Source organism: Crocodylus siamensis, chromosome 5 (genome assembly GCF_052110815.1).
Source record: "Crocodylus siamensis isolate JL-2025a chromosome 5, ASM5211081v1, whole genome shotgun sequence".
Lineage (NCBI taxonomy): Eukaryota > Metazoa > Chordata > Crocodylia > Crocodylidae > Crocodylus > Crocodylus siamensis.
Window position 1 is genome coordinate 130,022,123 of NC_143399.1, and position 26,620 is coordinate 130,048,742.

Here is a 26,620-nt window from a genome sequence, read left to right on the forward strand (position 1 = left end):
CTGAAGTGCAATAATATGAGTCATTATTACTGTTGTTAGCACCAAATGTTATAGCATGATTGACAATTCACTGAGCAGCTCAGAACAAGGATTTGAATACTACCCGAGAGTTTGGCCCTAGGGTACGGACATATCAAAACACATTTCAGATGCTTTTGTTTAAATGCAGATAACTACTACTACAGGGCTCAAGTCAGTAAAGTCAAGATTTAGCTGAGTGACCTATTAACTGTACAGCAACTTCATAAGCAACTGTGGGCAAAATATACCTCAGATTGTTTGTTTGTTTTATTTTATTATGCAAACTCATTATAGTATGATACCATTGATGCAGACAGAAGAATGCTATAGCTGCAAAACAAAAGAAAGAAGAGCTGTACTGTTAGTGGGTTTCCTTCATTTACTGCTTGTTTTATAATGTCAAAACTGGTTAAGGACAAATATTTTTGTGGTCAACTGGTGACTTAAGTGTTCTCTCTGGTTCACTATAAGATACCATGTGGATCTTTGTAAAGATGGCTTAGCTTTATATTCATAAAGTAAAGAATAGTGTTCAACATTTTAAAAGATGGCATCACTACCTCAGAGTGCAAAGTCTATGCAGGGAAGCAGAAGTAAGGCTATAAAGCCATATTTTAATGGGCCACAATATTCTTTTATTAAGTTTGTCTCAAACAGTGAGTGAGAGGGACAAACTACTGTATAGGGAGCTAGGGCTAATTCCATTTTCATGGTTCATGCCAATATTAAAAAATATTGCTATTGAAGGAACCAAAAATGCACTGCACATCAGTCAGTGTCACAGGAGCAGTGGTCATAAAGTTGACATACTTTCCAGGGGAAGTTTTAGAGACGAGCAGCATAGCACCATATTTTTTAAAACTAAATCTTGGCCACATGTAGGTGGTCATTTCTACCAGTCTGAATTTCAGAGAAATTCCAGAAAAATAGCCTGGGAGCTGAAGTACACATGTACTCTAGCCTCCCCAGCTGGAAAGCTACAGAGGTGGACTAGAAGGCTGCTCCTAGGTCACTTCCACCATTAGGGGAGCCCGTGAATTGACAGCCATACCTCTCCCCTGCGTAGGAAGGGGGCAGGCTGTCAATTGTCAATTGGCTGGTGCTGGAAATCAGCAGAATCCTCCCAGTTCTCCTCACAGGAGATTAGCCGGTGCTCCTTGCACTTCTTGGGGCAATGTAATGGGAGGTAGGGACACTGTGCATGGTAACAAATCTCCTTAGGCATGGGAAGCCTTGCATCCACCACACAGCTATCTCCTGCTCCGTTTTCCCTTGGTGACACCCCTGCTGGCACGTTGCAAAGCTTACTGCCAATGGAGAATGCCCTGCTTCACCTGTTGATTGCCTGATTTGGCAAGAAGAGGAGGGAGAATTCTCTTATGCAGGGTTTTCGCAGTGAGACAGCTCACCCCAGGTGGGCTATTAGGGAGCTGGTACTCTCCCTTCAAGAGGACTGTGAGATATTAGTCCTCTGCACTCATGAAAAGTGGACAGTCATTCAAGTTAGATTGGGAAGAAAGAGATCTTTTTCACAGGTAAAAAAGCCAGTTCTCTTTTTCAAGAAAGGCCTTGAATGGCTATATGCTTTCTTTTTGTGCTGGGACAAAGGCTTTTCTCTCAGCACAAATGTAACACCTGCTCATGGCCCTCTATTTAGTCAGCAGGTGTGTGGTAGTAAGGATGATGAGAGGGCAAAAAACTCATTTCTCCCCTAAAAGTTTCTCCCTCAAATTCCTTCCTGCTTTCACCTACCCTGATCCTTACGCATGAAAAAAATCACTCAGTAAAGTGGGTAGATACCACTATATTTTCTTTGAAATCCCTCTTTAAGACTCATGTCTGTTTTAATAACTTCCTGCTAATAATGGAGTGACAAGTTTGGGTAGGGACATGCACATTTGGAACCCTTTCAAAAAAAGGAACATTTCAAAAGGGCAGCAGCTGTTTCACTCTAATCATGGTTTGTGGACAAGCCATGAACAATAAATGGAGGAAAACTGCTCCAGTCTGAACACTGCTTCATTCAGAACTAAAGCTGGAGTGTTTTTGCCACATTTGAATCATTTTTCACCTGTCCACACATGACAGTGAGAGTGTAAAGGCTGCTGCTTTTTTGAAATTTTCACCTATTGACAGGGCTTCAAATGCATGTGTGCTTATCCTTACTGAATTTCTTGTTAATTGTGAAGAGACATCAGAACACACGTGACTTAAAGAGGAATTGCAAAGAAAGTAAGGCCATGTGTAGACGAAATGAGGGGCATGTATGTGTGACACTTGAAAGTGGGCTAACTGCTTTTGCACTGCTTTAAAGGCGTCAGTGTTTGCACGCGTCAGCAGTGTATTGCACATTAATTACAGCCGCTGTAGCAAATTTGGCGGTGAGGCTCCTTAAATGACTTGAGGTGCAGCTAACTAAAACTCCTCCAAGGAGTTTTAGTTTGCTGCCCCTACAGTTGTGGAGTGAAGCACCGGGCTCCATGCAGCTCAGGGCCTATGTCGGAAGCCCTGCAGGCAGCCTGGCAGCAGTCCAAGAAGGCAGACTCTGCCCAAGAAAAGTGGCAAGCCTGATCTTTTAATTTTTTGGTTTTTTCCCCTGGAGCTTGCCTGCCTGAGCTGTGCAGGGGCCCGGTGCTTCCCTCTGTGGCTGCGGTGCAGGTGACACCTGGGGGGGGAGGGAGCTGCTGCTGCTGTGGAGGAAAGCACCAGCCCCCACCGCAGCCCAGGGACCGCTCTGCCTGTCAGCAGCTCGCCTTCCCTTCCCTACCGCTGGAAAGGCAGGTAAGTCAGCAGGGTGTGTGCATGACACCAGGGTTTAAAGGGCCATAAATTGAAGCAGTGTTTTTAAAAAAACACCACTTCGATTTAGGGCTCCCATTTCGTCTACACACATCATAAGATGTTATCTGCCAGTTTTGTTGTCTATACCCTAATGTAAGAAAAACAACCATAAATAAAAAAGGGAAGCAGGAGATGACTTTTTAAAAGCAGAAGCTTGACACCCCCCCCCGGATTGACACTAAGTTTGGAGACCACCAAACCAACTTCAGCCGGCTTAAGCTTGCTCTGTTCCGCATTCTGTAACCCAGCAACAGCACGTAGAAGGACCCCAGACTTGTGGAAATTCCCCAAAGATGGGCGCGCATATATGCCTTATGCCTATGTATACTTATATTTGCATATGTATGACCTGTTAACATAAAGAGGACTATCGAACTCAGATCGGGGGGAGCTCTTTGTCTTTGGACATTGGGTACCCCTCTGCAGAGCAATAAACTCACATACCGGACACTCCCTCATTCTCTGCCTAATTGATCATGGCTAGGAACGAGCCCAGAGATGGGACATGGCCAGTGCTCCTCGGTGTATGAGCACACCCTTCGGTGTATGGGTGCTACACAGTAGCTGGCCAATTTCTCCGACACCTACAAGCCATTAATGCCTCTCTGCCCTTCCTTTTTTCCTGCTCCCTACAATTATTAATTCTCACACTATTCTCATTACCTTTTACCCAACCTCAGAAATTAAGTGCAACAACCACAGAATGTGACCACAGTGTGCCACTTTATTTGCTTGTATCTCACATGCCATTTTTACAAAGTATCATCTATTTGTTTCTTTTTAGAATGTAAGCTCTCCCATTCTCAATTTTCACTTAAAATAACAATTATAAAGAAATAATTCATGTTATTTTAAATTAACTTTAATTCCTGTGTCCTTAGCCCCTTACCTTACCTCTTTTCATGTTTAACATATATTGAACTTATATTGTAAGCCAGTACACAGTCTTTTAGCCCTGAAGGCCAGATGTCTTGTGCAGGGGTGCTGGTCCATGGGCTAGATCCTCTTTGCTGCTGGCCCATGGGGTTGGACCCCATGGGCTGCATGCTGCTGCAAACCAGCCTAGCCCCATGCACCAGCTGTGGCTGCATGCCTGAGCAACCCTGCAGTCATGTGCCAGAACAACCCTTCACGTCCACTTGTGGCAATGTACTGGCTTGGCCCCATGCATGCAGATCTGGCCACATTATGGTGTGATTTGGTGTGCTTGGCCATGTTGGCCACCCCACAGGACTCCTCATGAGTCTGGGAATTTGGCAGCAGGAGAGAAGCAATTAACAACTGCTGTAGCTCCCCAGTTGCCACATTTTTTAATTCTTAGGCCACTCCTTGGGCCAGAAGACCTGACTTTGTGTTCCATATCTGGCCCACGGACAAGGGTTGAGCACCCTTGTTGTTAGCTCTTGGGGCAGGACCATGGTTTTTGAAATCTCTGTGAAGTGCCATGCCAAATTAGGTTGTTATATAAATTTATCAATAGCAATAATTTGATAATTGTTCCGATTTCTGTCCCTCATTTATCATTTGCCTTTAATCTGTGAACAATTTAACTTTCATTTTAATTATCACTACCTTCCCAGCCTGTTACATGGATTATGCTTAGTGAATTAATACTTGGGAAGACCTCTGAGATTCCAGAATGAAAGAAAGGTTGTTATAAATTGCAAATTATTATCATTATTTAGGGCCTTTCATGAAATGTCAGCATAGAAAAATATTTCGAATTATACAATTATGGGTTATTTTTCATTGATCTATTTATATTGCACAAACAGTTGTTTATTTGTACCTTTATATTCTATTTACAGATGGCAATACACTGAAGTCTGTATATTTGTCACAGACACAGAGTTCTGAGGATCTTTTAAACAGGGACTATGCAAACCAGGATATATGAGTCCATTATTTGAAATATCTGGAAAGTGAGCTTCAAGGAGTCAATTATTACCTGCTAGATATTTTTCTTTTACTATGTATCTAAGTCAGTTCTTGAAATTTGAGGCTGAAGGTATCTTGTTTAAATGCATGTAAATCAGGGGAAGTTCCATGGAAGAAAGTATACTCATGCTGGTATAAAGCCACTACAAGTGACAAGAAAATCTGGTACCTTGCATTAAGACAGTTGGTAAAACAAGGATATCTTACACTGATTTTATGGACAAACGTACCTTTTAATCATTTAAAAAAGGGAAGGAGAGCTGCTATCAGGTGCAAGCATTGCCTGTTGCAATGAAAATGTTATATCTGCATAATCCTTTTAGCACAGGGGTTCCCAAATGGTGGTATGCATACCCCTGGGGATATGCAAGACACTTCTGGGTGGTATGCAGGAGAAATTGTGTAACGGTGGATTTAATTTCCATTATAATAATTGGCATTTAAGGGGTTAAAATATAAAATTTATGCTGGAAGGGGTACACAGGCAGCTGGTAAGTCTGGAAGGGGGTATGCAATAAGAAAGAGTTTAGGTACCTCTGCTCTAGCATGTAAGTTAGTGCCAATACCCTGACTTTGGCCCCCCACTACAGAAAGGATGTGGACAAATTGGAGAGGGTCCAGCAGAGGGAAACAAAAATGGTGAGCAGGCTGGGGGACATGATTTATGAGGAAATACTGAGGGAACTGGGCTTATTTAGTCTAGATAAAAGGAGGCCAGGATATTTAATAGCAGCCTTCAACTACCTGAAGGGGGTTTGAAAGAGTATGGAGCTAGACCAGTGGTCTCCAACCTTTTTAGGTAGGAAATCACCTCCGGCATTTAAAAGCAACCCAAGATCTACCGTGCGCTGCTGCCATCCATCCCCTCGCCCCCCATAGGTAAGTCTGTGGTGAGAGAAGCAGAGGGCAGATCAAGGCAGAGGGAAAAAAAAATTGGTGGGGGTGCATCTCCCCAGCAGGTAAGTCCCACCTGGCTGGGTCCTCACTCAACTTGCCCCTGCTCCTGCCTCTGTAGCACTGTCCCTCACTACAGGGGCCTCGATCTAGCCCCTGCCCCTCCCCTCCCCCTTTGACTAACCTGCTTGGCTGGGGTATGTGTGTGCATGCATGCGGGCACTCAGACCCCCGCCCCAACCTTGGATCAACTCCAAGAGGCTCTGAGATCTACCAGTGGATTGATATCCACTGGTTGGTGACAACTGAGCTGCCCCTACAGCTCTTAGTGGTGGCAGATGACAGGACAAGGAACAGCGGTCTCTAGTTGCAGCAAGGGAAGTTTAGATTAGATATTAGGAAAATATCTTTCACTAGGAGGGTAGTAAAACAGTGGAACAGGTTACCCAGAGAGGTTTTTAAGACCTGGCTAAACGAAGGTTCGGCTGGGAGGATCTAGTTGGGGATGATCCTGCTTTGAGCAGGGGTTGGACTAAATGACCTCCTGAGGTGCCTTCCAGCCCTAATTTTCTAAGATTATATGACTCTGACCCTGAATGAAACAGGGTGAAAGTTGCAACAGTTTGTTTAGTTCTATTGCTAACCCCCTCAAAACAAAACAAAGCGATGCCAATATAACAGTTTTATTGCAACAGCTTATGTTAGTGTCCTTTGATAAGAATACAGTTGTTACATCTGCCTCTACCAACAGTCTCTCTCTGTGCAAAAAGAACAGTTTGCACAAATACACTTACAGATGTCAGATTGATGCATACTACTTTTGCCCTTCAATCCTTAAAGGGTGCACTGTATTCACATATAAATTTATATTGCCATTTTGTCAGCACTGAATATGGAAGGGAAATGCACCTGTCTCTTTCAATTTGCACTGTATTTTGCTTATTTTGTGACTCATCCACTAATGCAGCCCACATTCATAAAAATCCAAACAAAGCAAATAAAAAAGCATCATTAAGATGATACTTTCTTCCTACACCCAAATATCATTGCACTTTTATTTTTATATTAGCTTATCGTACTATGGCTAATTTGTACTATAAAGCAGACCCTTTGACAAAGTACAGGCATATCAGGTGTTTTATTTTCATATATTTGCCATAGGATACAAAATATTTTACATCCTACAGGCAGTAGTGCTTTTATATTGATATATATATATATCTTCACTGAGACAGCAAGGTGGCCCCTAAGTTCAGTTTTGGTGATGCTTTTCTATAGCACTGTTCATAGGAAAAGCTTTGATTTATCCAGACATAGAGTTGAAATAATCAATGGGTGTTGCATGCAACATACCCAATTCCAAAGAAATCCCAATATATTGAATAATATTATCCATCAGCCCCTTATCATGTTGCAGAACTGGATGAGGAAGAGATTTTGTTCATTTTTTTCCCCTGTGAGTGGCATGCACCAGGAAGTATAGACTAATGCTGCATTATAAGTGGGCTAGTGACATCCAAATGAATGTATATAAATCCTATGTTATTATAAAACAAACAAACCATGTTATACTAATGCATATAACTTCTCAGGATTCTGATACCCATTCTAGTTCCCCCATACTGATACCATGCTTCTTGCATGTGATCTGCTTTTCTCTGGCCCTTTGCCTATCCACAGTCCTTCAGCTGCTAAAGGTGGCTTCTACTGTGCTATGAGTTAATGCCCCTCTCCACTGAGTAATCTTTCCTAATAAAAACATACTGATTGCTATAGTGGAATAGAACAAAAGAACCTCAAGTCTAACATCCTGTGTCCAACAGTATTGAATACCGGGTGTTTCAGAAGAAAGTGTAAAATCTCTGTCATGCATCTAGTTGTGCATTTTTTGTTTATATGGGAACAAAATTCTAAATTCACTTCAGTCAGAGTATGAAAACTGATAAAGCAATTTTACCCTTGTTAATGTAACAGCAAATGTTATAAACCTGTTGCTTTTCTGGAGACTATGAGCTGAGGTGTAAGTCTCAAGAAGACTGATCCCCCATCAGATATTTTTTTCAATCATACTATAAATGCTTGATGTGTATTATTGATTATTGTTCTAGTACAAGCAATGAATGACCTTTATTTTAGACAGTGTTGAGTGTTACTTTTCCAAATGAATTTGTTATCTTGTCCTACTGCACTTGACAAATACAGCTCTTGATAATTATTTGTAAAGCTTTTATCTAACGAAACAAAATCTTGAGTTTTTTTGTTTGTGAAATGATAAATCATGTGTGGTGAAAAAATGCTTCCACGACAATTCTGATGCACTTTTGAAATCATAAATTCAGCATCCTTTATGGCTTGGCACTCATTTTATTAACTCACATAAGTGGGTATTAGTACCCACATAGATGTTTAATATGTTTTTTGTTTCATTTGTGATATCTTAATTCAAATTCAAATGATTTTTTTCCCTATAAAATCTTCCAAGATTGTCCTAAACAGAACACTTTCACTGAAATATACCATACCTTCCAATGAACAGCTGCAGCCACTTTGAAACAAAGTTAAACAAGCATGAAAAATAAGAATGAAAACAACACCAAAGGAATATAATTAGCTTGATACAGCACAGTCTGCAATAATACAGGATGTGTAAAGAGCACAGTCAAATTACAGCAGTGACTCACTGATTATGTGAATGACTGACCAGGCCACAACTTCATTCTAATAACACAGCACACACAACCCGTATGGCAGGAAGTCTTGGCAGTTTGAGCCATCTGGTTTCCCTTTACTTTAAATTCACTCCTATCCATCCCTATGTGGACTGCACCTCTGCTACCAGTTATTAGGTAGCTGACCCTTTGGGATAGCCACCAGCAGTGTCTTTTGATATGGATTTATTCTGAATACTTTAAAGTCAATAGGAATGTTGTTTTTGTCTTCAGCGGGGGAAGGATCAGGGCCACACTGTGTAAAAATTGCATTTTGAGGAAGGTACATTCAAAATTTTAAAAGCGTTAAATATGCATAGACTTGGTGTTATATCATATCTATTTAGTGATGCAGCCAATTAATGTTGAACCTAGTCATTATTGCTATAACAACTTCTGAGATGATCAAAACCATCTTATAAATAGCACTTCTAATCTATAGGCTATGTTGTCCAAGCAAATACCAAAAATAAATAGGCAAGGGACATTGAAAACTCCTCTTTTGTCTCTTCCGGCTCTAATGTACTTCCAAAGAACTCTTCCATACTATTTACAGAGGAGTAAACAGTACAGTTTGTTCCTTTGGCCTACTCTGCATTTCCCAACATCCCCAAGTGGCTTGTTCTATTGTCCAACTGTTCTTCTACTTAAAACAGTGGAATTAGCTGTCTAGAAACATTGTAGAATCTCCTTCACTAGAGCTGTCTGAAAAGAGGTTGGATAGGCAACGGCCGCAGTTCGGATAGGACAGGAGGGGATTAATATCTGCATAAGATCTGATTTTGATACAGAGGCAATCATCTGATGAGAAGAAAAGAAATCTTACAGGCTTTCCCATAAATCCGTTTTCGCTCCATGAAACCATTCAGATGTGGGGTAGAGCTCCAAGGATACCCATAAGCCAAGATTTACTCCAGGACTCTGCTGTCAAATATGAGACTGGTTGCTATTTGGTTAACAGAAAACATTAAACAGTAAGTAAAAGGAAACCTTTAGAAAAGGGCACTGAGAGTCTATAACAAGTCTTCCACAGAGAAGGAAAAAAAAAAAAGAAATGGCTCACAGCAGGGAAAAGAAAGCAGGTGCACTCTGCCTTCCTTTTTTGACTGGGCCTTATTACACCCTATGCTGTAAGCTACATAAATGTTGATCAGTGTTAATGCTAACTCAAGCTTAGAGCAGTCACATTCAGGTCAGCAGGGGCCTGAAAGAATGAAAGGTAAGAATTCCCCACACTCCGCCTTTCCAGACTTCCCCTCTGCTCCCTAGGGCTCCCTCCCCTGCCTCCCCACAACCCCAGGCCATTACTTGTGGTTGCCTGCAGTGTCTGTCCTCGGGGAGTAAGCAGGGTAGGGTTAACCTACCTGCTTGCTACTGTATAGCTGTTGCTCTTCTGGCCCAGAGAGCAGCAGAAGCAGCCTCCCCTGGGCAGGTAGTTTAACTCTTTCCTGCCTGCTCCCTAGGACAAACAGCCCTGGGGAAGCCTCAAGTAAGCAGGGGGTGGGTAGGTGGGGAGACAGTGAGCCTGGATCTGGGGTGCTGGGGAGGGCAATGGGTGCATTAGCTCTGATCTGGACCAGCTGGGGGGTGGGGTGTTTACATTAAGGTGTAGCCTATCCTGGCTACACCTTAGTGCAACACAAGCTGGGTGACAGGGATCAGTCACTTTGAGCTGCCTCACAAGTGCTTAAAACCAGTTTCAGGTGTTCACATATTCCTGGAGCTGTTAACCCCTGGATTGTCCGATAAGAACTCTAGGAGCCACCCAAAGTGATGTGTAAGGAGGCCCTGTGATCATGTCAACATGCCTGTGGGGAGAAGACAAGGAGATCAACCTGAGAAAGTTTGAGAAACATTCTTGTAGGGTTTGTTTCTAAACTAAAAACCAGTCATTTTCCTCTTGGAAGCAGCTGTCACTGGCCAATCCATCAACTCCCCAGCCAGGGAGTGCTTCTGCACCCTCAGTTTTAACCTATGGGTCTCAAGATAAATGTTGGTCTCCCCACTTTGCTAAAGAACTGTGGTTAGCTTCCCCTCTCCCCTTAGACCCTTCCCTGCTGAATTGCCCCTCATGTCCGTACATTAAAGGAAATCCTGGGTTCTGGCAAAGCCTGCCACTGGGAGCCCTGCAGTGGTGGTAGCAATGATGTGAAGCAATGAGTACTGCCAGGTCAGAAAAACCAGCCCTGTGCTTGTGCCTCGTAACACATGAAGCAGGGCTGCGCTTGTTCAGGCAGTCTCCATGATGTGGCTGCTGGTGGGGCAGGGTAGATGCCCCCAGCAGCTAGCATCCTTTTCCTAGTGCGTCTGGGTGTAGCCCCTCTTGCAGACTAGCCTTTTTCTCTCCCCAGCAAAGAAAGTATTATCTGATCTGCAGCCCCTGGATCTGACCCTTTTGCTCAGTGGATGCCAGGACCCCCCCCCCAGGTGAGGGGCTGCTCAGAAGATTTCCTCAGATATTTTTTCAATCATACAGCTCCTCCTCATTTACCGTCATAGTTATGTTCTTGAAAAATGCAACATTAAGCAAAACAATGTTAAGTGAATCCAATTACATCACGGTAGTCACCTACTAGCAGGCGGCAGTCAAACGACCTTCTGACCAAACATCGCGCGACTTTAAACAAGTATGTTCTCTAATCGATCAGTGAGGTAATAACGAAACAATGTTAACTGGGATGAGGTTAAGAGAGTGCTATAAATGCTGCTTGTGCTATAAACGCGTGCCGTGAATGAGGCAGACAAGGTTCTTTGGGTCAATCTGATATATTTTATTAAACCAACTGAACCAGCTGGAAAGATTCTTCTTTTGGGCACAAACACCCTTCGTTAGGCCGAGGAAGATCGTGTGAATGACTGATTCGTGTCCTAGCAGAAGCAATGAATGACCTTTGTGTTAGCCAGAGCTGAGAGTTATTTTCCCAAAGGCATCTGTTCCCTTTGCTGTGTTGAATCAGATAAGCGCAGCTTAGCCAAAGCCCCTCGCCTGCCTGTGTCCAAGAGCCACACGGCTACAACCAACCGCTCTGCAGGATATCTACTTTAAATGCAGTTATGTAAAGAAGTGACCCCAGCTACAGTTGGGAGTGGGTGGGGTTTTTTTTTTTTGTTTTTTGGGGGGTTGTTTTGTTGTTTTGGGTGTTGTTTGTTTTTGGGGGGGGATTGTTTTGTGTTTTTTCGGTTGTTTTGTTGGTTTTCAGCAGTTTGTGGGAGGCTCAATCCCGTGGGGCTTTTGAGGTAAAAAGGAATCAGAGCTCCTCGTGGCAGACGTGAGCTCTTTTGTTTAGACCAATTAGGTATTTGATCCCCCCTCTTCCCCAAAAAGTCTTTATTTGCTAGACTTTTGATTCCTTGTGCCCCCAGCCCAAGAAGGCTCCAGCCTGGGTACCTTTTGCCCGCCTCCTTCCATTCACACCCGTCAGTGGGTCTCAGCACCCGCCTCCAGGCGTGAGAGGTTATTTTTTTGGTGGTGGGGGGGGAGCCGCTTCCCTCAGAGGCCGCCGGCTCCTGCCCGCTCCCGCCAGCTGCAGTGAGGAGAGGCAGCGCCGCTGCAGTGCGCGCGCGCCGCCCCCCCTCCCCCCCGCGCGGCCCCCGCTCCACTCCGCTCGGCTCCCCCGCGGCCGCGCCGGGCCGGGCCAGGTGGCGGCAGCACGGGCGAGGCAGTGCCATGGCAGGCGCGGCCCCCAGCAGCAGCGCCAGCGCCCACCCGGCGCCCTGCCCCAGCCGCTGGTAGGCACTCTTGCCCCGCGGCGGGGGACCCTCGTCCTCCTCTCCCTGCCGCCCCCGAGGGCAGCGGTGCGAGGGAGCAGGAGCCACCCCGGCCCCCGGGGCCAAGGACTTGCTGACCCAGCCGCAGCATCCTCCTCCGGCGAGCGTTGCAGGGGGGAGTTCCTACTGCCCAGCTTCCATTTTGGTGCAGGCTGCCGTGGTGAGTACCCACCTGCCCTGCCCTGGCACTGCCGCAGGGGCTCCGTCTTGCTGGGGCAAGCGGCTCCCAGCCTGGGTGCGCTGCGGGGGACACGCAGGACTTTCCCCAGCTGCTGCTGTGTGCAGGGAAGGGCTGGCAGGTGCTGGGGGGTGCAGTGACAGTCCAATCCCCCCTCCCAATCCTTCACTTGCCTGTCGCATAGGTGCGCAGCCTGGCATTGCCCCTTCCCTTCCCCGTTCCCATTAGCCCCTGTGGGGGAGCTGGTGCCCCCCGGTGGCTGCGCCCGTATCCCGGGGTGGCTCGGTGGCGGGCCTGTCTCACCCCTGTGGCAGAGAAGAGGTTCAGATGCAGGGGATGGCTGGAGCAGTGGGGAGGAGGCTGCGATCTGGACTTGCTCCCCCGCCCCCCTCCAAACGAAGGTCAAAGCCAGACTCATGCTGTGCCCCTTGATTGAAGCCAGCCAGAGCTCACCCTATGCCTCTATGATTTAGTCAGTCTCCAAGGTGCAATCCTACCCTAGCCTTATTCATTTTCTCCAGGCAGCTGACACCTATTATTTTGTTCCTCCCTTTCCCTCCCACTGTCTCCGTCCTCCCCCCCCCGTTTTTTCTCCCTTACTGAAACACAGTGATGCTTGTACAGAACTGTCATTTACTGGGTCGAAGCACAGGATCATCCTGCCCAGTGTCTTGGCACACAGGGGCAGAGCATGGATGCTGAAAGGAAGAGTGAACCCGGGCTGGCCAGGGGTCTGTAATGTGGAAATGTTTATTAAGAGACTCTAATCTGGAAATGGGGAGAGAATAGGCTCCTCCATTCAGTGTGCAAGCAGGTTTTCTGTAGCAGGGGGATAAGGCATAAGAAAGAGTGGCGTTATTTCCAGACTGTACATTCACAGCTGCCCAGCAGTTGTATCCTGCTGACTTTCCCACATTTATAAGAGCAGCATTAATTGGCTGGACCCAGTGATTGAATATATTTGCATTAGATTTCTTTCTTGTGATTACTGGCCAGATGTCCCAATAGTTTGGCAGGTTTTTAAATAATATCATTATCCAAGCAATGCCATCACAGCATGTTTTTCTTTAATGAATAGAATGTTTTACTATGGGTGAACTAACTTCTGGGAGGACTTTGAGGTTTGTAATGGAAGATATGTATGGCAGCATTTCAGTATAGTCTTTCTGCAACTATGGTATATAGCATCTTTTTTTATTTTATTTTTTTTACAGAAGAGAACACATTTTGCTAGTATCAAGGTCAGCATATTGTAACTACTGGGGAAAATACCATATGGTTTATGATGACTTGTCTTAGGGAATCTAAGTTAGTCACTCTGAGCTGTATGGTTTGGTTTATATTTTGTTTGAGATTTATGTAACCAAATTGGATCACAAAATTAAGCAAAATGTCTTGGATTGCGGGTGCCACCCTAAGCAGGTTCATAGAGATGTAAACTGTACCTAGAGATTTATGTTGATAGAAAGTATGCTTGTGCTTTTTTTCCCCCCTTTTTAAATTCATCCCTTCATCATCCCTCTGTGAAAATGTCAGTAGGTGGCAGAGTGAAAGTTATAAAGGCTAGAAACTTTTATTTCTAGAACAGGCATAATGTGGACATTGGTAATGAAGGTCTTTCCCTTTTCTGTGACAAGATGCCTCAGTCCTGTTCAGGAAGGGCTGTTTATAAGAGGGAGAAGGGAGTTCATTTTCCACATTCACCCAAGCCCTTATAGTTTTGTCCAGACTGTCTTCATAGCTTGCCAGTGTGTTTTTGATGATGTAGCTGCCAGGCCAATAGGGAGCAGACAGAGATCATCAACTGATTTTATACAGGTCACTGAACTGCCATCCATCACATATTAATGCCATCTGATTATTAACAACCTGAGAGGAATCTGAATTTAAAACTTACAAAGGAATGATTTTCCTAACTCCCTGAACCATGGTGCGCGCCAATCTTTCTCTCTCTTTTTTTAATAGAAATAATTGTATCAGAGCATGTGCACAGAAGTCTTCTGCCCTGTAAATATGCAACTATTTGCTTGTTGGCTTGTGGAATCTGACTGATGGCTTATTAAAAATATATTTAGACTATAAATGGGAAGAATTAATTTTTTTAAAAAGTACGATGACAAAATGGGTTCTATGATGCGAATTTGGAACATACATGATACGTTTCAGACAGTGGCTCCCTGGGAGAAGTGTACAAGACTTAATTTGCATTCATGGGAGGGATTTTAGAACTACCCTTTTAGACAGGCCAATATTTCTTATGAAATGTTTCCCTTTAATCTGTACTGTTTGGAAACAAAATATGGTCATAATCTAGAACTTTCCAAACTGGCTAGTTTTCTTCTCTGAGTCCTAGCAGGGCAGAATCTCTCCCCTCCCCCCTCCCCTTCCCCCAAAAGCCCTACTGTTGAAAATAATAGTGAATTTGACCAGGTGCTTTGACAATTGTCTTTTAAAAGGGACTTCTCTGGGAGAAACACACAAATAATAAAAGCCAACTATGAGCATGCAATTACATACAGGGATCCTGCATCACCACCCTGAGAAACAGTAAGGAGAACAAGAGTGACAATAAATATAATGTTTGAATAAGGTTTAAGAAAACATGCATGGTTGACTTTCAAGAAAAGCTGTGTATGCCTAATACATAATTGTCCATAAACAGTTCGTCCATGTGCAAATATGATGCTTGCATTGTTGCCAAAATCAGAAAGACCGATCGTGATCTGATTAGTTACTGCTGATTGCAACACAAACTGTTTAACTAGGACATCCAATTCCTTTGATATTTCAGAAACCTGAAGAATCAAATTTTAGCTTTGGATAAATGCATATGCTTCCATTGGAGCCAAGAGGTAGAATTTATCCCATGGGCTAAGTAAAGACAGTCAGTAAGCCAAAGGCTGAATCAGTTAAATTGTCGCAGGTTAGTCTAAGCTGTGTAGACTGAAGTGATAAGCAAGTGAACAGACATTCACTTTTAATTCTGGAAATGCAGCCACAGGCCTGCAGTGGCTCAGGCAAGAAGCCAAGGGGGTGCTAGAGCATGCCTCTGTGCTGGGCTGAAGCAGACAGTTTGGGCCAAGGCTAGCATGCCTATCCTGTGAGGAGGATTTATGAGGGAGATGCAAAGCATCCTGGGATGCTGGGATGAGTTAGCTTGAATCTGGAGGGGATCTGGGACAGAAGTTCAATAAAGTGATTTAACTTAAATCAGTTAAGTCTGCTACTGCATTCATCTGGGTTGATCTTAAACCAGTTTTGGCCACCTTGAAAGTGGTTTATTTGCACTGAACTTCCGTTGTGTTACAGAATTGAAGCCGTTCCAATCACTTATACTGGTTTATGAATAATTTCTGTCTCTAGCTATAGGGTGTATCTACAAGTGCATTTAAACATCACTACATTTAATGTGCATTAAGCCATTTTTGGCAGGTGTCTACACATTCAAGGACTTGGCACTAAAGTTAGTCCCAAGTCCCTGCAGCCCCGCCATGTGCACCTGTTGCCACTGCGGGAAGTTCCAGCCTTTGGCCCCATGGCTGCCAGAACTTGGCAGACATGTTGAAGCAAGAGCCAGCTGCCAGCACCTGGAAGCCATCTGAGAAACTGTGAACCCTGACTAGTCCCTTCCGTGCCCAGGAGCTGCATGCCCAGCACGGCAGCATGCAACAGCTTCCTCCTTGTCCACCCTGCCTCCCCACACTAGGGCTGCTCCAGCTCCTGCTCCTACCTGTTACGCCCAGTGCTCCACTGTTTCAGCCTGGCCCCTGCCAGCGATGACCACTGCCCTGTGATCCTGCTAGCCATGATGTTGGCTGAGCTGGCTCCAGCAGGCCCTGCCCTGCCTAGGCCCCAGATAAGCTTCACACCTGCAAGTGGGGGCCAAGGCACTGGCTGCGGGAGGCCCTGGCTAACCTCCTCCTCCTCTACTTCCTGCTTCAGCCCCCCTACCCTCTGCCTGCCCCAGCACTACTCTCAAGACATGTACATGGGTGAAACAAAAAGGACTTTATTACCCTCAGAATCCTCACCCCCATCCCTCCCCTCTCAACAAACAACTCTTCTTCCCTACACCACCCTCTCCACCCACCAACAATAAAAAATCCCTATTACAAGTGGGAAATTATACAAGGGGAAAACCATTTACAATATTTTGGGTCTTCAAGCACGGAGTGGGGGGCATAGGGGCCAGGGTCCTGGGGCAGGTGCCCAGCACCCCAGACCCTGGATGTTCCCTGGGGCTGGGCTCAGGCAGGCCCCCTCCTGGCAGGGTAGACCTGGCACTAAACTTAGTGGTGGGTTGCGCCTACATGTGCATTAATGTGTATTGACTAATTATGCCTAAATTTGATACCTGCATTTCCTGGTATCAAATTTGGGCATGATTAGCCTAAAATAATGCACATTAAAGGTGCACACATGTAGGCAAGCACCTGTAATGCAGGTTAACTTAGGCTAATGTGCATTAACGTGTCTCGTGTAGATGCGCCCACAGACTCAAATACATATATTCAATATAGTAAATAAGCCATTCCTTTTAAGACACTTCCTCTACTTTTTGTTTCAGCCCATAGATTGTGATTGTGTTTATTTGGTAGGTTTCTGTGGGGTTTTTTGTGTGTGTTTGTTTTAATAAGCCTGGATCATTCATTAATAAAGTATGTTAGATTACTTTTGCACTACCAACAACCTGAAGGTGATTAATGTCAGAGTGTTTCCTAAATTCTTCCAAGTTTCTTGTACTCATGAAATGGCAGTAGCTTGGTTTCAAAGGAGTTCATTGAGTTTTAGGAGAGATGAAGACAGAGAAAGGGAAATATACCATAAGATCAAACCATTTGGGAAACTAAGATCCTTAAGACATAAGAAAGGTAGTTCCTTGGCAGCGCAGAAAAAGCAAATGCATCTTGGCTTGCTAAGACTTAAGGCATGCTTTAACTTCAGGCATTCATTTCTGGGGATGGACACATGGATATTCCACCCAACAATATTTGGGTTACACAAATATAACAGAATGCATAATTTAATATAGTAAGTATCACTGAGACATTTTAAAGATTTGTGATTCAGATAGCAAAGGCCAGTGGTTGTCATCTCATGTATATTATCTGACTTGGCCTTTCAGAGGTAACTTAAGAATTGTATTCTTTGCAGAATGTTTGTGATGTTATACTTTGATGTATGCTCACATAATGAGCAGCACCTCATATGGAAGAAATTTGGCCTATGAGCTTGGCCTATTGAAGTGAAATATCAGTATTTCAACAACAGGTCTCTAGTTTTCCTTGTGCGTATTCTATGAGTTGATGTACTGGCTGCAGTGGTAAAGGAATTTGTCCCAAAGTTGGTTAAAGAAATGCAATATCTCATTTATTTGTTATCAATAGGTATGTGAAGTATATGGATCTGTGTTTAAATTTTATACATATTTGTTTCTGGCACTATATCTGCTACAGACTGCAGCCATTACTATCTCCAGCCAGGCATAACACACAAAACATTACCTCATAACATTGAATGTTTTTAAACACGCTCTAGGGGTCATGGGGGGCGAGGGGGGGCACGCTTTAATTAGAGCGTCTCCAAGAACTCCTGTAATTAAAGTGCCCAAAGTGTCTTGTGTATTAGCATCCCCACACTTCAAAATGGTTGTGTGGGCCCTTTATATTTGAAGCTCGTTGAACAAGCTTTAGTTAAAATGCTTCTGCTACCATTTTGAAGTGCAGGGATGCTGATACATGAGACATGGAGGCTGGCAGGAGTGCAGTAATTACCATGCTCTGGTAGACTTGATTTAATTGAGTCTGCTCTGACTTGCTGTAATTACAGTACGTCGGAGCAGCCTCCTGACACTCGTACAGGCACCTATTCATTTTGGATTTGTCAAGATCAAATTTGCCATTGGATAAGCTCTTGTCTGCTGAAGTAGAAGAGCAGAACATTGAAAAGTTTTTAATTTTTCAAGTGGTACTTTTTCAGTGTCATCATTGAAATGTTCTTCCAGTGATATCTGAGTAGTCTTCCTAAGGTTCTTTGAATCCTCTAAGGAGGAGAATTCTGGCCTGTCTGGCTTGTTGGAATTTCAAACTTGGGGCTTTGGAGTGAAGCAGTAGTCTGTAATGTCTTTCCAAGCTTATTGTTCTCTTAAGATGACTCCCACTTCCTTACAATTAAAGTTGTTTTTTTTTCCTGGTATCATGCATCAGAAACATTAAATCTTCTAGGTTTAGCACAACCTAAGTTTAGCAAGCCCCACTTCCACCTGGCCTCCCACACACAGATCAAGGATCTGGCAATATACCTACTACAGGGGTCTGATTTAGCCTTATACATACCTGTTTTGTACTGCTATAGTTCCTTTAATTCCTGATTTATGCTGGTTTAGAATCATTCCACAGGTGTCAGAATTAACAAAGAAAGCACATTTTTGGGATATTATCCTTGGTTTTTTGATTTTGCTCATTTACTTGCTAATTTGTAACATTTAGTAATTTTCAATGGGTATTCCTATCCCTAGTGTGAATTAGCAAGGATTTACTTTATTACATTTGCTGTTGACATCTGGTACTACTAGACCATACCACCTCATGGCAAGACAGTAGCTGCTGTTGAATTTGCTCATTAGAAGCTCATTTCCGTCTCCCCTGCTAAAATACTTAGGCATACCTGAGTCTAGTGTCCTGACAGTTATGGGGAAAGGTGTTCCCTAACTAATGAGTTAAATGTCTTGTGTTCCCTGCCATAAAGATCCTGACAAATGCCATGCTGAGCAAAGGAATAAAACCTTTACTTTGGCAGTGGGAATGGTCCCCTATCTTTGTTCCCCACTTCTTTCCCTCACAGAACTTATCTGCCAGGACCTGAGAGCCTCCTTGACATCACCATCCAATTGAGCCTGTAGCTGCTCAGTTAGTTGCTTTGATTCCAGCACTCCACATTCTCAGTTTCAGCACCCCACCCCTTTATCAGCTTTCTAAGTTGTACCCCTCTCCATCACCCATAGTTATACTATTGATTATAACATTTTGCCAAGAGAAGGTTAGGGTGCATGTAGTAGCCTGTTTACTCTGAGCAAACAAGGGCCCCAGGATGGAAGCAAACAAAAACATGTAACTTATTTGTAATTTTGGTGATCATTTAAAAGTAAAGATTATAATCATTAGAAAGAGTTCAGTGAGGTGCATTTTTGTTGTTGTTACCGTATCTGAAGTATAGCATATTTCAGCGACAGATTCCTTGCTTTCTTTCATGCATATATGTCTGCAGCTGATACAAACTTTCATTTCTAGCCTTACATATTCTAGAGAAAGTCTAAATGATTTTAATTTCTTTTTATTCTTTTTATGTCTCTTGTAGTCAGTAAGCAAATTAAGAAGAATGTAGAGGCAAGATGTATGAAAAGCTCCTACTAGTTTCCTAAATGGGTTTTCTAAAGCTTCACAATATGCCGTACTAATCTTTGTCTTTCAAGGCATTGAATTCCTGTCATTATTGTCCATAGTAGCAGAGTTGTAGATTAAGGTAATGCAGTACCAGTAATAGCCGGTGTTTGTATGAAACCTTTCCTGTAGAAGGGGAACAAAAGATTTTACTGAATATAGATGGTGATGTTTTTTTCAAACGTTAAAGATTGCATCCTCAATCTTGCAAAACAGTCATGATTATTTGTTTTACATCTTGTTTAAAGTATAACTTGCTAGATCTGGATCCTTAGCTAATGTTAAAGGCACAGCTTTACTGAAATCCATGGGCATATACTGATATACACACCTTGAGGTGCTGGCTCTATTTCTGTTGATTTGTTATTGATTCAGATCAATGACACTGCTTTTTGCAGCATAAGCGTTTACTGTTTCCTTAGAAATTTCTTCTCCCAATCAAGGATGATCGTTTCTCATTGTGCTTGGATTTAACAAAGTAACAAGCCAACGGCGGGATGCCTAAAGGCAGAATTGGGATTATTATAGGTTTTCTTTTGTTTTAGTTATGCTTATAAGCCTGAAAATAATCCTGAAGTAATCCTGAAACTCACTGTCCTTTGCTCTTTTCCTTTCCCTCACAACTACATTTTTTGTTCCTCCCATTAAATAAAATTATTTTATTATTATAACTGTATGCACCTGCCTGGTCTCGTATAGGTGGTCTCTAGCGACCTTTGAGTGCACACCCGGTTCCAGCCCTGGGGTGTTCCCTGGGCCTTGTGCACTGGGTTGCATTCAGCTGTGAGGGAGGCCCTGAAACTCGTCTGCCACAACCTGGCCTTCTTTTCTTCAGTGGTGGGATTCCTCCTTGGGGCTTCTTGCTGACCAGCTGCTGCCCTTTGTGGGCATTCTTGGGGTTCTACCTCCCCTATACCCCAGCGATGCTCCAGCCCTCGGGACCACCGGATGATGGATTGCTGGCCTGTCCCTTTTTGATGTTCTCGTTTGCTCTCTTCTCTCCTTGCCTGTCCCTTGATGACCTTTCACCCCGGATGATGAGGTGGGGGATCGTTCTTCTCTCTATACCTGTTCTCCCTTTTGAAGCTCCTACTGTGCTGCCTTGGTCCTCTATCTTGACTTGGGGTCACCTCCCCCCAGTGGGGGTCTGTGCACCCTCCAAAATAAAGTAACAAAAAAAAAAGAGAAGAAAAGAATAATCGGGGTACAGGCTTCTGCCCACCCCATTCATGGGTCCGGAGTCTGTGGTCCACGAAATCCCTCGATGCTGTCCCTCCTTGGCCCAGCTGCCCTGTTGAGCCCAGTGTGTAACTCTTCTAAGGTGGTAGAGAGCCCTCCTGTGAGTCTCCTTCCAAGCTGCCAACCCTGTGGAGTTGCAGCTTTGCCCTCTGGCTTTGGCATTGCTGCCCCCTGTCTCTATTTTCCTGTCGCCGGCTTTTAAATCTGCTGGGCGGTGGTTTTTGCTGACGTCATCCATGGGCACCATTCCCAGCTGGGAATAAAAGCAGCTGATGAACTGTATCGGTGGCCCTTCTCTGCATGGCTCCACTTCTCCTAGGAGCGGTAAGTGTGCCCTCTTTTCAGGGATTTCTATTTCTTTCTTTGGGCGAGTCAGCTGCTTCAGGTCCTGCCACAGGAGGCTGCTCTGGTGCCTCTGTTTTTGGCCCCCTGGGACACCGTATTAAAATATCTCTTGCCTAAGATCCGGTATTAGTACTGTAATTATGTGGTGGTGTTTCTGAAGGGAAAAGTGTGGCGTGCATTTGTATTCAATTCATCTGAGATAAAGGAACATCTTATAGAGGCAGGATAGGGAAAACCTTGTCACTGATATTTTTATGTGAAGAATGTCTTTTAGTTTTGGAAGATGCTTTCAGAAATCGATGTAATGCCAAAAAATAACTGAAAACAGATGAAATAGACTTTTTTAGATCCTGACAGTGTTCACTGGAGACCGATTCCCTACCACCAAGCAAACCAACCTCAAGCAGAGCTTTTCTAACAATTTTTCTGGCAAGTGTTCTATAACAGGGGCAGGCAATTATTTTGGCTCAAGGGCTGCTTAATGAGTTTTGGTGAGCTGTGGAGGCCTGCGTGGGTAGCCCCAACCCTTGACAGTTGTCCCACCCCCAGGTCACCATATAGGGACTGAAAGTCCCACCCCATAACCCCTGACCTTTCCCTCTCTTTGCCTCCCCCCCCAAATACTCCTTTTGGGAGGGGGGCGGTTGCTATCCTAAAACCAGAAATAAAATAAATCATATACTAAAAGTCAAACACATACTATAACATATTTTAATTTTATTACCAGAAATATTTTTGTCATAATTTGTGTTTGTATAGTATATATAGGGGTGACTGCATAATAACTAGAGCTGTGTGAAGTTTTGGTAGCTGATTTGATTTAGAGAAGATTCAGCCAGATTCAGTGGCCGAACCTCCAAATCTGAATTGAATCGGGAGACCCAGTGAAAGGTCCGAATCGATTTGGAAGGCTTGCAGGAAACAGAAACTGAGAAGAGGGAAGGGGATGGGGTGATCTTCCATATGTGGAAAAGGCTGATGGGGTGTGGAAAGACTGCTCTGATATTGACATCTGTAGCTGGCTAGTGAGAGTGATCTTTCTCTGAGTTCCCTTTGAATCACAGTCCTCTGGGGGAAGGACGTAGAAATAACATATCAAGCGGTGTCTGAAGTGATCTGTGCCTTTTGTGAGCTGTCTCTGTCTTGGACCAGCAGTGTCTGAAAGGCTTTGGCTTGCTATTTAGTCTCTTGGTAGCTAGTCTCTCTTCAATCCTTTCCTAAGGAGCAGTTCTTAAAATAATTCAAAGGTGGTTTGTTTGTTTGACAAAAATTGTACCACTTTTAAACTAGCATAAGTCTCGGCATAGATGGTTCAGGAATGTATTGCCTTGTTTCATCTTAGCCTTTTTTTCCTTTGACTAAGCTAAATTGATGTAAGCTAGATCTTCATCAAATTAAGATATTCACACAGCCTTTTTAACTGGCATCTTTAGTTAAACTAATGCAACTACGTGTGTAGGCAAGTCTTCAAAGATACAAAGTCTCCCTTCAAAAACCAATGAAACAAACAAACAAAAAATACAATAAAGAACTAAGGTTCATTGGAATATGAGTAAGTATTATAAAATTGTTCTACTTCTCTTCAGATTTCTTTTGTGATTTGACCTGAGATATTTCCAACAAAAATGTAGCCTGGGATGAGGCGTGCCAATAAAATGTCAGGTAAAATGACGGGGGTGGGGGGGAGGGCTTCTGTTTCACCCCTCCTTCATCTGAGCACCTGACAGCTGCAGACAGGAGCTGTAGCTTGGACTGGTGTGGCTGTCCATCAGGCCAGGAGCTGCGAGCAGGGGGAGAAGCAAAGCCACCCACTGCGTGGCCCACCCCTGCCCTACCCCCAGCTTGCTGGTTTGGGCCTGGGGAGGGGCTGGACTGAATCAGTGTGGTGGCGGGCTCCATCCACTCCCCTGTCCCCGGTTCCTGGTGTGGTGGAGAGCCACAGCTCATGCCTACAGCTATTAGCAGTAACCAGGTGGGGGGGGGAGGGAGAGTGGAGCCCCCTACCATGTGGACCTGGCCCTTAGCCAGCCCAGCGGGGGAGGGGCATAGGGCAGGGGCTCCATTCCTCCCCACCCTGCCCCTGCTCACCTGAAAGACTGACACCTGCAGACAGGAGCTGCAGCTCAGACCTGCATGTCTGGCCACTGTGCTGGGAACCAGGGACAATGGGTGGGGGAACAGAGCCACGCCCACTGCATGGGCCTCCCCAGCTATGCTGATTTGGGGGGGCAGTTCATGCAGCAAGGGGTTGCTCTATCCCTGCCTGCCCCTAGTTCCCAGTGCAGTGGAGAGCTGTGCAGATCTGAGTTGTGATTTCTGTCTGCAGCTGTCAGGCAGGGATGGTGGGGTGCTGGCTTGGGGCTGGGGCCTCTGCTTCTCCCTGCTTAGCCACTGGTGATAGCAGCAGACAGGAGCCATGGCTCAGACCTGTGTGGTTCTTTGCCATACCAAGAACCTGGGGAGGGTGGAGCCAGATGCCTGGCTCCCCCTCTACCCTCCGCAGCCCAGAACTGAATCAGCAAACTGAGGGGGGGACCCACAGGGTGTGTGCACTCCACTTCTTTCCCCTCCCTCCCCCATACACCGAGTTCCTGGCCTGGCAGACAGCCATGCAGGCCTGTCCCTGACCCCCCTAGACCCAAGACAGCCTAGCTGACAATTCTTGTCATATTGTGTAGATTTCATAAGCAATTGTCTTTATGTGTTTATGAATTCTTGAAAAGAATATCTTATTTCCAGTATGCCAACTAGAAACTATTCATTACATTTAATTAGAAAAAAAATTAAAATAAGAACATTATTCAGATACTGCTTAAATTAGCTGATGGTCCTATATTGGCTTATTTAAATTAATGTTTTAAATTATCTACCCCAAGTCTCCTATGGAATGAGACAAATCAGTGTCCATGAAAATTTTGCACTTTAATTTGGGATGCAATTGAAATATGTTACAAACTCATTCAGGCAGACAGCTTCCTACTGGGTTAAATCTGAAGAATTTAATGTACATAAATTATTCCAGTTAAGGTCAGCAGCTTTTTATGCTTAGAAAATATTTGGTGTTAGTCACAAATCTTTCAGTACAATACCCGCCTTTTACTATGCTCATTCTTCAGGGTTAGCAATCACACATTTGGAAAATGTGTGAAGGCACTGAGGCATAACTCATTCATATTTCTAACCTGTTTTGACATTTCCAGATCAAAGGTGTTATGAAAGTGTAAAGTACACTTATTTTTTGGAAAGCTGTACTCGGTGGGGACTGGCAGAATACTGACGGTTTACGCGTGGCATCTTAAACAAACCCTTCTGATACTAATTTGGCTAAGTTTCAGTGAGTATTGCAGTGAGGATCTGAAATTTTTTTTTTGCACAAATACTTCAAATTATTGTTGTACTCAGTGTTTTTTCTTATAAAATCTTGAAAGCTATCTTTGATATCTGGCCATCTTTGTGATTGATACCTCAGAATATTTCAAGTCCTGCCATAGGTTCTACTCATGGCATCTGCTGGAATTAATTAGAGAACTGTTTTACTACTTGTGGGTTATATTGTGCCTCCTTCCAGAAACCCCAGAAGAGTGGGAAAAAATGATTGGGAAATTCAGTGCATTTTTATTGTCTGGCATTCTTAACTTCACATTCCCTTGATAGAGGAATTTTCAGGCCACTGGAGGGATGAACTTACCAATTGAAGTGCTTTTGTATACTTTTATAGTAAGATGAGACTTACATGCATGTCTGAAATTCTGAATGGAAAATTGTAGGGGATGTATTCTATGTCCTGAATCATCCTTGAACTGGTTGCAGCATGGCTTGCTGTGGAAATTATGCAACCACTGCTTCTTGCCCACATCTGTTGACTAGTGTAGGTGTATAGGCTGATTATATGGAAATTCTAGAAATCCAGGACAAAAACCAGGAAATCCAAGACACCGCCTGCCTCCTCCATCACCCATGTCCTCACAAGTCGGTGGGGGTGGGGCTACATGCTGGGCAGGCAGTGGTGCCTGCCTGCCTGCATGGCTCTCTTAGTCCCAGTCAGACTGTACCCCATGTCCTTGCATTTCCAGGACCCTTATTATAATTCCCAACAGCTGGCGGGGACCGGCTTCTGAAATCTGGGAGTGTTCCAGCTAAACTAGGACAAATGGTCACCCTATGTAGGAGTGAAAATCTCAAATCCTCAGTATATATTTTGTGCATCTGGGAAAAGGTATGAAGCTATTTTGGTAGAAATCCATTGCATAGATAGTGGTTCAACTGAATTATTGCAATTCTGGTGACAGTTCCAACAGCTTTTAATCGTCTTGTATGTGGAGAGAGGTAAAACGTCGCTTGTTCATTTGGTTTTTTGTTATTACCGATGTATATTAGTCAGACTTTTGGCCTTTAATTCACCAACCAAAAGTAGGGGGAGAGAGGATGCTATATACATTTTCATTTCCATGGCACTAACTTTTCACTTTGAAAATATTCTTTTCAAAGAATTGTTGACATTTATTTAGACTTGTTGATTTTTATTTTTTTATTTTTTTGATTTGGATACAATAGAACCAAACCAGGATCTAGTTGCCAGTGTATCTGGTACTGCACAGATACACAATGAATTTCCTTTTTAAGAGGTAGCTTGATTTTTACGTAGCATACTTTCAATGCTAAAATAAGTCATTTTATCAAGAGTGAATCTTAAATTTAAGCAGTATCTTAACAAGAATAGAGAAAGTAAACCGTATTTTAACAGTTCTTAAGAACTGCATATAAATCTATAAAGAGTTCAAAATAGAACTGCAGTTAATGGATGTTATAGCTTTCATAGCATAGGTGACTAGTAGGGTGGTCACGTGCCCTGCCTGAGATTGGCTGCCACTGGCTTCTGTGGGCGGTCACCACTTGCCACTGCTGCCACTCACAATCTGTGCCCCCTCAGTCTCAGGAGGAACCAGTCACCCATTATTCATAGTAAACTATACATGGCAGTTTTCTGGGTTGAATTTCTGGAAAAAATTTCATAAGAGCTATCTGAGAGCTCCTAAGCAAAATAAAGTAATCAGAAAGAAAAACATCATAGTGGGGCATAATTAATTGAACAGATAGTCCCCAAACTGTAGAAGTTCCTGTACTTCAGCTTTAAAATTCTTTAATACTCCTTGCTTTTCTTACTAGCCTGCCATAGAAAGCAAAACAAAATCCATAATTGTCTGGAGGACATTGATGATATCATGATAGGGACAATAAGAGTGCTTGGA

General features: G+C 43.8%; 1 protein-coding gene across 2 annotated transcripts in view; it reads left to right on the plus strand.

Moving 5' to 3' along the window:
* The first annotated feature begins 11,968 nt into the window (after window positions 1-11,968).
* Window positions 11,969-26,620, plus strand: part of MYRIP (myosin VIIA and Rab interacting protein) — a 396,401-nt gene continuing 381,749 nt past the window's right edge. Inside the window, exon 1 of one of the 2 annotated variants that reach the window (XM_090050365.1) lies at window positions 11,969-12,330. The gene's annotated coding sequence lies outside the window, so the exon portion shown is untranslated. The remainder of the gene's footprint in view (window positions 12,331-26,620) is intronic. The other variant, XM_090050364.1, reaches the window with a different exon arrangement.